Source organism: Diadema antillarum, unplaced genomic scaffold (genome assembly GCF_040938485.1).
Source record: "Diadema antillarum isolate AM-2024a unplaced genomic scaffold, OU_Dant_1.0 scf00000024, whole genome shotgun sequence".
Taxonomy (NCBI): Eukaryota; Metazoa; Echinodermata; class Echinoidea; order Diadematoida; family Diadematidae; genus Diadema; species Diadema antillarum.
The window spans coordinates 456,416-468,426 of NW_027270913.1; the positions used below are offsets into that span (position 1 = coordinate 456,416).

A 12,011-nucleotide genomic window follows, 5' to 3' on the forward strand; every position below is an offset into this window, starting at 1 on the left:
ATAAAATCAGCAGACAAATAGGGAGGGGAGTAAAGCCAGCACTGTAAATAGCCAAACTCGGTCGCAAGCCTTTACCCCACCCTCTACCATAAATCCAGCTGTGTAACCCGGAAGTGGTGCATCAGGTCAAAACGAATCCTACGTCGTGTGTAGTTCTGCCTGGTGGAAATAACACGGGCTGCGAAGATTGTGTTGTGTGTTGTGCTATGTGCGACAGGTCAGGGCAGGGGATCCTGGGATCTATCGACTAGACTAAACTTACATGCTAGACCATTAATATTTGGGAAAGAACTCTATTCTCGAAAGGTATCATCCTTAGCATGCGATGCTACGGTGATCCAGCCATCCAGGTTTACATTAGGTATGTACTAAATGAAGAGTATCCATCATCACAATTCTAAATGCCTGTGCTGTGGTGTGACTGCTGACTGTGTGTGTGTGTCATACGCTCGCTGTATAAATTGGGTCCATGATGAATCGAGACTGGACGAGACAGTAGCTGTAGAGCAAGAGGTTTACATTTTCTTGGTGATAAAAGAACTAAACTTGACTTAAGCCTGTCTGAATGAATGAGGAACTCTCTACCTGTTACTGGCGACTCTAATTTACTATTATATTTGTCAGCATGGTCTTATGGGCGAATGGCCAATTGAATAGCCGCCATGGTCAGTGTCCTGCTGACTGAGATCTAACGTTTAAATACAATGTAAAATATTTTTATTTTTTTAATCTAATGTCAGGTATCGTACAGCTAGAAATCTAGGCAATTGTGCGCTTTACCAATGTTTATGGCCCTATATTATCGGTGCGAGCAGTGCATCATAATTCGAGTAAATTTACCCGGTCCCAGGCACGTACCGGCACCGCAGATTCGACAGCATGTTCTGGTGCCCGTGGTACTGTGCTGTGTGCATGTGTGTGAGATTTTGTGTTGGGATGGATGCAATGTGTGTATGTTGTATGTGAGTGTGCATAATGAAAGTACTTACGGTACGCCACATGAACGCTCTAACGCCCTTCCCTGCGTGGCGTGATTGAGAAGAGACAAACGGTGTGCTGTGGCATTGGCACACAACGGAACGCAACCAGTGGTAACTGGTAACTTTAATCCTTCATTCATGATTTTGAATTAATGGACGCTGCGGTTGTTATCTCAAGCAGGGGATCAATAATTATCGGTGCGAGATTTTATCCTAATCGAGCAGTGTGTGCAAATTCGAGTACCTGACCATGCAAACCCCATTGAGCTTATTATGGGTGCCCGGTGCCCTGCGTGTTGAGTGAGAACTTTGCATTTGTTGAAGTCATACAATTAGTGATAGTATTCATTATTTCTTGTGACTCTTTCAGAGAGGGTGGAAGATTTTTCAGTGTTGCTATTTAAAGTGTTAATATGCTGCAAACTGGAATAATTACCGTGGAACTGTAATTGATATTTTGGGTTACAGAATTATGTTCTCACAGGTTTTAGCTTCTCAACTATATGTCATTACCATGCAACTTTGGCCATGAATACTGAAATTATTGCAATAAACATTGCCAAATTGTGCACACAGAAATAACAAAAGTTGGAGCATGTCAGAATGCAATCCTGTAACCTAAAATATAAATAAGAAAATATCATAAATAAAAAGATATCATAAATAAAAAAATCCTGTAACCTAAAGAGTCATTGTAAGGTCATAACAGTACAAGGCCCCTAAATCCCTGGATTGCCCCTCTAACATCAACAGATGTGGTCCACACCAATCCCTAAGTTTAGTAAAAGAAATGGCAACCATTTTATTAAGATTGTTAAACTTCAAGTCCACCTTCATAAACATGTGGATTGAGTGAATGCAGCAATATTTTAGAACACATCTGGCCGAGAGTTTGAGGAAAATTGGACAATCCATTCAAAAGTTATGAATTTTTGAAGTTTCTGCTCAGTCATTGCTTGAAGAGAAGACGACTACAGCTTTTGATGTCACATGTGTACAACGATATAAAGAAAACATTTGTAAAGAGAATTCAACATATTTTCACTTTTCTCGCATAATAAAAGAATGTTTGACTTGCCTCTTTTTGAAAGCAGGGGAGAATAATATTACCCTTAACATGCCTCAGTGATAAGTCGAAGAAATATACACTTTTTTCCCCCAAAAAATGGTGAAATTCTCTTTATATTTTCCTTCATTCTACACATGTGCTTCGCTTGACCGAAGTACGCTTATGTACATTGTACATTACAGAAATTTAGGTTGAGCGTAAGAACACGATTATGCAACAGCACTTGCAGTTTGGTTGGTAAAACCTAGATAAGTGAAAGTTTCTTCTTCAATTGGAGAACACGTTTGTGTATGTGTGAAAGTTGAATGTCAAATGAATCAGGCTCAAGGTCAAGCCAAAGTCACATACAGATATTTGTTTAGATTGTACATGTCAAGGCTGCCAAGTAAAACAGCACTGAAATTATTCTAACTAACTTGAGAAGAATTATGAAGGCCGTAATGAAGTTCTGGTCTTCAAAGGCAATTTATGGTGCTGTTATAGGTTTATTTTATTTTTATAACATTTTCAGCTGCCAATGCTGAAACATTTGGTGCTACCCTTACTTGGCAACTCTGATTCTTAAATCATGAATATTCATCTATGTAAAAAGAGACAAGTAATATTGACTTATTGGTATCTCGAGTGAAAGATGCATGATTTAGTATAAAGGATTACCATATGAAGGTTAATAAGAAACTTGTTCAAACAAAGGACGTAAAGGATTGCGACAGTTTAAAGGGCTCATTCAAGTCATACTGATATGAGTTAAATCGGGACAAGAAATTCCCATTCATTCATTAATATCGGTGTCACTGATAATGATAGAGTTTTCTGAGAGAAAGCAAAGGTTTACTATGGAAACGATATAGATAGAGTTGAGGTTCGAGTCAGATAAATGCGAACAAGACACACAAGTAAAGAATCAGATACTGAGTGTTAATTTATAAGATGCATTTATTGGTACAAACAGCGCCTTATCTTTCTATGCATACACATGAAATGAGCCATTCATTTATGCCAGTATGTTAACACAGGTATTAATTAGATTGTATATGCCTTTGTTTATATCATTCTCTGTTACAGTTTTCACGGAGTGAAATGGATTGGAATGAGTTGCGACGAAAGAAGACAAGATTAAATTACGACACTCCCGTAGAACATTATGCACTGTACACTGTAGTAGTCTTTTCATCCAGCAGTGACTGCGCAGATATTGAAAATTCATAACTTTTGAACAGATTGTTTGATTTTCCCCAAACTTTCACTGATGTGTTTAATATTGCTGCATTCACTCAATCCACATGTTTATGAAGGTGGAATTGTCCTTCAAAGTCAAATGGGTGGCATAGTACAGTCAGTCTGTATTATTATCATTATTATTATTTCGTTTTATTTATACAGGGTGGCCCCGTCAGTAATCAAGTACTGTTTTCCAGGGGGATCGTACGTGAAAATGATTGGTTAAAGTTGTTGACAGTAAAATGATTGATTGATGTGTGCTTGTCACGGATGTAGTGTGTATGGCAAAGGTATGTTTCATGTGATGTCAGAGGTGTGCAATGGTGCAAAAACTACAGCTTGATCGTGAGTTTAACATGGGAGTCAATGTTAGGCCTAATTGGTGACATTACTGTAGCTTTAGATGCAATATCCATTTTTGCTTGAATGACATTTCACGGCTCAACAGTGACAGCATGCAATGGTACTTTTAAATGCATGTCATGTGATGAGCATTCAACCAAATACAGTGTAGCTAGAATCTTTTTAGGTGTTGTATAATGATTATTTTAAGAACTGCATGTAACTTGTGTACTGCATTTACACTGCTCTGTTAAATGTAATGGATGTGAACACAATATCACAGTTTATAGATTGTTGCCCTGCAGCTACCTCTGACCTGTGACTCTGATGCTAAATTCAGTGACTGCTATTACTGTCAAGTTTTAATGTCTCTGGAGTTTGTTTACATTGTAAGTGTAATGCCATATGTACACACGTATAGTAGAATCCTAGACTATATTATTATTATAGTTGTTCTAATCAAGACATAGAGTGCTATCCAGTATGACGTTTTATTTACCCTGGAAAAAAAAAAGGAGACTATGTCTTCAATGAGTTTTGTAGTGCCTTTGTGATATCATATTCTGCTCCTTTCCCATGGTATGATCATGACCCAAGCTGAAGTTACACGTAGGTTTTCTCTCACTTCCATGATTTACAATTTGTAGATCAACATTCTTTCTCATATTTATTTGACGAAATGAATGATGATGTGTACTGTAATTCAATACTTGAAGTGACAAATTTGATAATCCCCAGGAGCTAATGATAGTAACCACAAGTGGCATACATACAGTATGTCACGGTGACCATCTGTAGGTTTGCTGTGTGAAAAACACCACGGCCCAATTCAACTTGATGTTTTAACCCTTTCGCGACCAACGGCGACTTAACTCGCCAGGCTCCACGCCGCATCCCAACCCAAGGGCGAGTTAACTTGCCGAAATACACGCCTGTCTTTGATCGTGAATGAAAGCTCTTTATGCTGCCCTCATGCAGTGAAAGTTCGCCATTCGTGAGTTCACTGCATCCACTTTATGTAGATACCAAATATGATAGGGGGTACCATTGAAAGTTCTTGAGAAAACTTTCATTAAAGCTCTCTAGTGCATCGCTGCTTCCCGAATGTAGAGTAGTGTATTTAGCGAGTCTGACTTCACAACAATATTGCGAGTGGTTGGTTAAATTCGCGATTGTGAAGTACAGCGCATGCGGAACGCAGAAGATATGCATGCACATCTCGCTAGATTTGCGATAAAGACATCACAAAATGTTCAACGTAGCTCAAGGTAAATTGCATACTTATGTGTAAGTGTATGGGAGCACTGCAGTATCGTAGGGTTAGGTTGTATCAATTCTGAGTTTCTAGACTGAATATTTATTTTTCTATCGTCTCCAGAATGAAGAGTCTGCCTCACGATCACGCGGCCCGGGTTCGAACCCGAGTCTGGACTGAGCAATGTTGTGTGTAAACATACCGTCCCCTCTAGCAAGAGGCAAAACACTCTGTCCCTCAGATACGTAGGACATAAAATGGAGGTCCCGTGTATGAGAGAGTCACAGCTCATGCACGTAAAAGATCCCACTTCATTCATCGCAAAGAGCAGGGTGTCTAACCCGGTGAAGTGGTCCCACCCCACATCCAACTGGACCCCATGGAAGACCAGCTTAGTGTAGCTGAATATGGGCTATCCAGCCATCTTCACAGATGGAAAATGAACAACAACAACAACAACAACAATGAAATAAAGTTGATAGCGTGAAAATATGATTATCAGAGAACATCTATTATACAAGTTAATTTCTCCTTCGGTCAACGAAACTCCTTCCACTCGAATTCATCGCAAGCCCTGACTCGCTGTGGTTCAGAGTGTAATGTAATTATGTGTTCCAGTCTATGGGAGAGCTGCCATATCGTAAGTTTAGCTACAATGTAGTCACTTCGGATTTTCTAGACTAAATATTTATTTTTCTATCATCGCTAGAGGAAAATAAAGCTGATAGCGTGAAAATATGATTATCAGAGAACATCTATTGTACAGGAAAATTTCTCGTTCAGTCAACAGAACTCTCCTTCCACTCAAATTCATCGCAAGCCCCTACTCGCTGTGGTTCGCGAGTGTAACGTAATTAAGTGTGAGTCTATGGGAGAGCTGCAGTATCATATGTTTAGCTATAATGTGTAGGATCAATTCTGATTTTTATACCACGAAGTGGTGCCGGAGGCATTTTTCGGGTTGTCCGTCCGTCCGTTGTAGCGTCCTTCCATCCGTGCGTAATCAATTTTGTGGACAGTGTAAACTAAAAGCCTTTTTGAGGTATCCTAATTGAACTTGGCATGTATGTGTATAAGGGGATGCAGTTGTGCCAGTCAACTTTTGGGCGCACATGCTCAAGGTCACAGGTCAAAAGGTCAAGGTCAAATGCTCAAAATTTCACTATTTCCTCCATATCTATACAATGCCTGAGGATATTTTCTTGAAATTTAGCGTATATGTACTACCCAATTAAGACCTTATGGTGAGAGTTTTGGGGTCATGAGGTCAAAGGTCAAAGTTCAAAAGATCAAGTAAAAATGTTCAAATATCACTTTTTGTCCCCGCCGAACGAGTTCAAGCAGGGGACTATGAAACGGGCTCCGTATGTGTGTGTGTCCGTCTGACCGTCTGTCCGTCTGTCCGTCCGTCCGTGCGTCCGTGTGTGATCAAAATGTTCAAAATGCTACTCCTTCGCCATTTCTAACCCGATTTTGATTCTGTTTGCTTTATATGATAGCACTACATGGGAGCTGTGAAACTTCTATACAGAATTTCAGTTGTGACCTTTGACCTTGACCTTTGACCTATATTGTACATTTTGCTTCAAAATGCTACTCCTTCGCCATTTCCAACCCAATTTTGATTCCATTTGCTTTATATGATGGCACTAGGTGAGGGCTTCAAAACTTCTACACAGAATTTTGACCTTTGACTTCTTTGACCTTTGACCTTGATTTTTGACCTATATTGTACATTGCCTACAAAATGCTACTCCTTCGCCATTTCTAACCCGATTTCGATTCCGTTTGCTCTATGTGATGGCACTAGGTGAGGGCTTCAAAACTTCTACACAGAATTTTGACCCCGCCGAACGAGTTTGAGCAGGGGACTATGAAACGGGCTCCGTACGTGTGTGTGTCCGTCTGTCCGTCTGTCCGTCCGTCCGTGCATCCGTGTGTGATCAAAATGTTCAAAATGCTACTCCGCCATTTCTAACCCGATTTTGATTCTGTTTGCTTTATATGATAGCACTACATGGGAGCTGTGAAACTTCTATACAGAATTTCAGTTGTGACCTTTGACCTTGACCTTTGACCTAAATATTGTACATTTTGCTTCAAAATGCTACTCCTTCGCCATTTCCAACCCAATTTTGATTCCGTTTGCTTTATATGATGGCACTAGGTGAGGGCTTCAAAACTTCTACACAGAATTTTGACGTTTGACTTCTTTGACCTTTGACCTTGATTTTTGACCTATATTGTACATTGGCTACAAAATGCTACTCCTTCGCCATTTCTAACCCGATTTCGATTCCGTTTGCTCTATGTGATGGCACTAGGTGAGGGCTTCAAAACTTCTACACAGAATTTTGACCTTTGACTTCTTTGACCTTTGACCTTGATTTTTGACCTATATTGTACATTTTGCTACAAAATGCTATTCCTTCGTCATTTGTAACCCGATTTCAATTCCGTTTGCTTTAAGTGATGGCACTAGGTGAGGGCTTCAAAACTTCTACACAGAATTTTGACATTTGATTTCTTTGACCTCTGACCTTGATTTTGACCTGTATTGTACATTTTGCTACCAAATGCTACTCCTTTGCCATTTCTAACCCGATTTCGATTCCGTTTGCTTTATGTGATGGCACTAGGTGAGGGCTTCAAAACTTCTACACAGAATTTTGACCTTTGACTTCTTTGACCTTTGATCTTGATTTTTTACCTTTATTGTACATTGGCTACAAAATGCTACTCCTTCGCCATTTCTAACCCGATTTCGATTCCGTTTGCTTTATGTGATGGCACTAGGTGAGGGCTTCAAAACTTCTACATAGAATTTTGACCTTTGACTTCTTTGACCTTTGACCTTGATCTTTTTACCTACATTGTACATTTTGCTACTAAATGCTACTTCCGGCGCGGACATATATTACGCACCGCGTAATTTCTACATTTCCTTGTTTTTCCATATCTTGGGAATGGTTCAAGCTATCTGCATGGAACATATGCATGTACTGACTGGCAGTGATTATCTAGGGAATTTTCGGCTCATGGGTCGAAGGTCAGGGGGTCAAAGGTCAAGGTCAACTCTTCAATTTTTTATTATTTGATCCTCATATTTATGCAATGCCTGCAGGATTTTTTTTTTTTAACTTGGTACCCGTATACAATACATGTATTGCACTTGTACCCAATAGAGATTCTCTGGGAAGGTTTTTTTTTTTTTTTTTTTTTTTTGCTAAAAAGGTAAAAGGTAAAAAGGTCAGAGATCAAATGAAAATGCAAAACTTTACTTCTTCCATACATATGTATATCGGAAGTGGCTCAAGTTATCTTGAAACTTATGCATGTTCTGCCTGACAGTGATTCTCTAATGAATTTTAGGGTCGTAGGGTCAAAGGTCAAGGGTCAAAGGCCAGGTGAAAATGGTAACAATTTAGTATTCAATATAGAAATTGCACTTTTATTCCATACCTTGAAAATTACTCTATGCATAAACTTATTAAAGGGTCAAAGTCAAGGAAAAGTCCTCAAATCCCCAAATACATGCTCTCCCATTCATCCAATTAAACCTAAATCAAGGAAGGTAAACATTCAACACATTTGTGACAAACATATCATTTTGATATTTTGTCAGTCATGTGAAACTGTCATCACACATTGTCCACGTGTACTATAGACCTATTAGGAGAATCATGCATTATAGAGGAGGCATACCAGTCGCCATAGCGACATTTCTTGTCTAGACTAAATTTTTAATTTTTCTATCATCTCCAGAGTAAAATAAAGCTGATGGCATGAAAATATGATTATCAGAGATCATCTTTTATACATGAAGTTTTCTCATTCGTGCCTTGTGAGAAGATGTATTCTCGACTTGAAAACCAGTTTGCAATTTAGCATGTTGCTGCACAAATTTAAGGTGTTCCTGGCGGTGGGGTATGCATAATAGAATGTGGTCGCGAAAAAGTGAAGATGTACGTAAGCCATCCCTTTTGCATGCAATTTTTTGAAAAATTAGTGAGAACACTTGGGTATTGAAGAAAACACTATTTGGAAACCTCCTGTAAATTTTGAACTCAAGAGGGTCTTTATTTGTTTAGTTAAATTGACCGTTAAGATTTGAATAATTTTGTCGTACTATGAAAAAAGTACAAATCTAAACTTCATGTACTAGTCTAGTGTTACAGACCTGTGATGCACTTAAGTAGTCATAAATGTAAGTGGTGTGTTGTTATTTGCCATCGATAACAAAGTAAGAGAAGCTAGTGAATTCTTCTTTCTGACAGCTTTAAAGGGTGTGTACAGTTCTGGTCGAGGTGAAGATTTAGCTTTTAACGTTTTGTGAGATATTCAGAAACCACTCTATGAGATGTCAAAGAGCATGCAGTTCTACAATATTGTAAGAGGTATCAAAAGTTTATTCGATGAAAATCGGTTTTGAAATGGCTGAGATATCCAAAAACAAGGTGAAACAAAGAGATACTAATAAAGTTGGGGCATGTCGCCTTTTATTATTAGCACTTTTTTGGATATCTCAGCCATTTGAAAACCAATTTTCATCCAATAAACGTTGAATCCTTCTTAAAATTACATGCTCTTTTATATTTCATAAGAGGCTTTTCATTATCTCACTTAGGAATGTTCAAAACATGAATCCCTACCTCAACCAGTACTGTACAGTCCCTTTAACATGCAGATCTATCTTTTGTTCAAAGTATACAGTAAGTATCATATTACAACCACAGGAGGATTAATGTATGCTGCTGTGCCTAGTACACAGAATATGTTACAGAGAGCGTTTGGTGCATTATTTGAATTTTAACAACTAACAACCTTCAAATATCACAGAAATGTTATAGCTTTACAATAGTCTTGTCATTCTGGTGGAATATATCATGTTCTGTGCTATTTGGGAAGGAATGCAAAAGGGATAGCACATCTTAGAGTACCGAGTGTGTGGATACGTGCAGATACATGCTTATTAGTTTATTAATTTTTGAAGGTTAAATTTAGGTGTTCAGGTACATGTTGTCTAAACTTAGCATTTCTATTTTAAGGAATGTCCTATGATACGTAACATTGTCATTCCTGTAATGTTATCATGTACAATGTACAGTAAAAAAAAAAAGTAAATGTATTTACTTTTAATCTAGAAGATGATTTCCCCAAATACGAGTTTCAAGTTTTACATGTGACAGGGGTCAGGGTAAGATGTCCAGGTGATGATCTTTCTGTTAGCTTTGTAAAATAAACAAAGAAGCTAACAATAGACCAATTCAACTTGATGTTAGAGATGTAAGTGTTTAAACTAAGATTACTGATGTACAGTATGGATACATGCTCCAACACAAAGGTCATATACACACACTATTGAACATTGTATTTTTATTTATTCATTTATTTATTTATTTATGTTGTTTGTTTTTTTTTTTGGGGGGGGGAGGGGATTTTGTCTCGCCCACATAGCGTAGCATAGTGTGGCATAGCATAGTGTAGGTGTCACTTTTCTGTCAGTGTCGTTGTCGTCGTCAACAGTTTGGTGAACTCTCTCTAACTTCCCAAAGCTTTGAGCTGTGACCACTACCAAACTCATACCACCTCAGAGGCCAGCATATTAATGACATGATACATGTTTAACTGTAGGAACAGAATGCTGTATTCAAAGTCACTTATGTTGCTTGGTCCAATGTTTTTAGAGATGTGTCTTTTTTCCATAACCATGCTACTGAATGTTCTGGAATCTGTTTTGTCTGTTTAAATTAATGCTGTCATGTTTGCTGTTTGCCATAATATACTGCAGCCAAGCCTCAGATGACGTGCATCCTTCTGGCTGGTGATTTTTATGGACCTCCTGTATCATAAGATAATCCACATAAAAATGAAGGACATCAGAAAACTTGCATGGATTTTGCAGCATTAGATGTCTCATTTTATTGCTTTGGTGTTTTTTATGTTTGCTGTTTATATTAGAAGTACAATGTATAGCGCAGTACACAGTTTGATAAACTACAGTCTTTAACAATTTGGTGTTTATTTCAGACAGAAGAAAGAAAGGACTGAGTAAACTTGATCTCAATCTATAATACAATCACAGCTTAGATGTGACTCGCATTTTGTACACTCAATATCCTGCCATAATACTAAGTCGAGTTATAGCTCCACCCCCTTTTTGTCCGTCATTGATGAGGGACACATATTCAGAAGGGGAAAACTGCACCCTACATGTAAGCTTTTAAAAGTATCATTTCTCAGTCTTTCAAAGTGTGTGTTTAAGCAGTTTCAAGGGTGTACATGTTCAGTACAGCTATGTTTACTCTCATGCCCAAAGCAAATATTTGGCTCTTTGCTGGCCATTTGCTGAAATGACTGAGGTTATTAACTGACAAGGTTATACATTAGTTGCATTCACACACACACCCAAAATTGATTCAGTTTCTTAAAATCATTTTTTTTTGCAATCATATGTGAAACCACCAATTCTTATATGATCACACACACACACACACACACACACACACACACACATCATCATCATCATCATCATCATCAACTCTAGAATTATGCTCCAGTCATTGTTCAGGTATTTGATAATCAGAGAATCAAATCACTTCATTTGCAGTCTAGTATTTGTTTATTTTTATTTGTTTATTATTCTGTTTTTTTTTTTTGCTGTCTATAAATGGAAGCAGATACAAAACTGGTTTTCGCATCATGACACAAAAAATTAACAAATCCTTTGTGTGAATGCAGCTGTAGAGAAACTGAAAGCAATCTAATATCATTGATTAACAATAACTGAATACTGTATACGCTATATATTTCGCGGGGGTTTTATTTTCGCGAATTTCGCGAGTCGGGAGCTATTCGCGAAATTAACAACACGCGAAAATATTACCTTCCAAAATGAATCCCTTGCCTTGGTGATACGAACATTTCAGTACTAGTATACCATGTCACGGCTTACCGAACAGACCATACTGGCTAAGCTTGTTTACGCACGTCCACGTCTACTTACGAATACTGTAGAGAGCCAATCCATTATCGCAAGGGGACCACTCGTCAGAAATCTAGCGCGATGGACTTAACCACTTCAAAAATGTTGAATTCTAACTTACTAGTTCGCAGAGTTTGGCAAGTCTTTTTCATGCAGTGT

The 12,011-nt window shown here is 38.2% G+C and overlaps 1 protein-coding gene across 1 annotated transcript in view; it reads left to right on the top strand.

Annotated features, from left to right (window-relative positions):
* Positions 1-220: 220 nt before the first annotated feature.
* The window catches only part of LOC139733261 (rab GTPase-activating protein 1-like), a 97,592-nt gene continuing 85,801 nt past the window's right edge, over positions 221-12,011 (top strand). The window contains exon 1 of the mRNA XM_071644103.1: positions 221-361. The gene's annotated coding sequence lies outside the window, so the exon portion shown is untranslated. The remainder of the gene's footprint in view (positions 362-12,011) is intronic.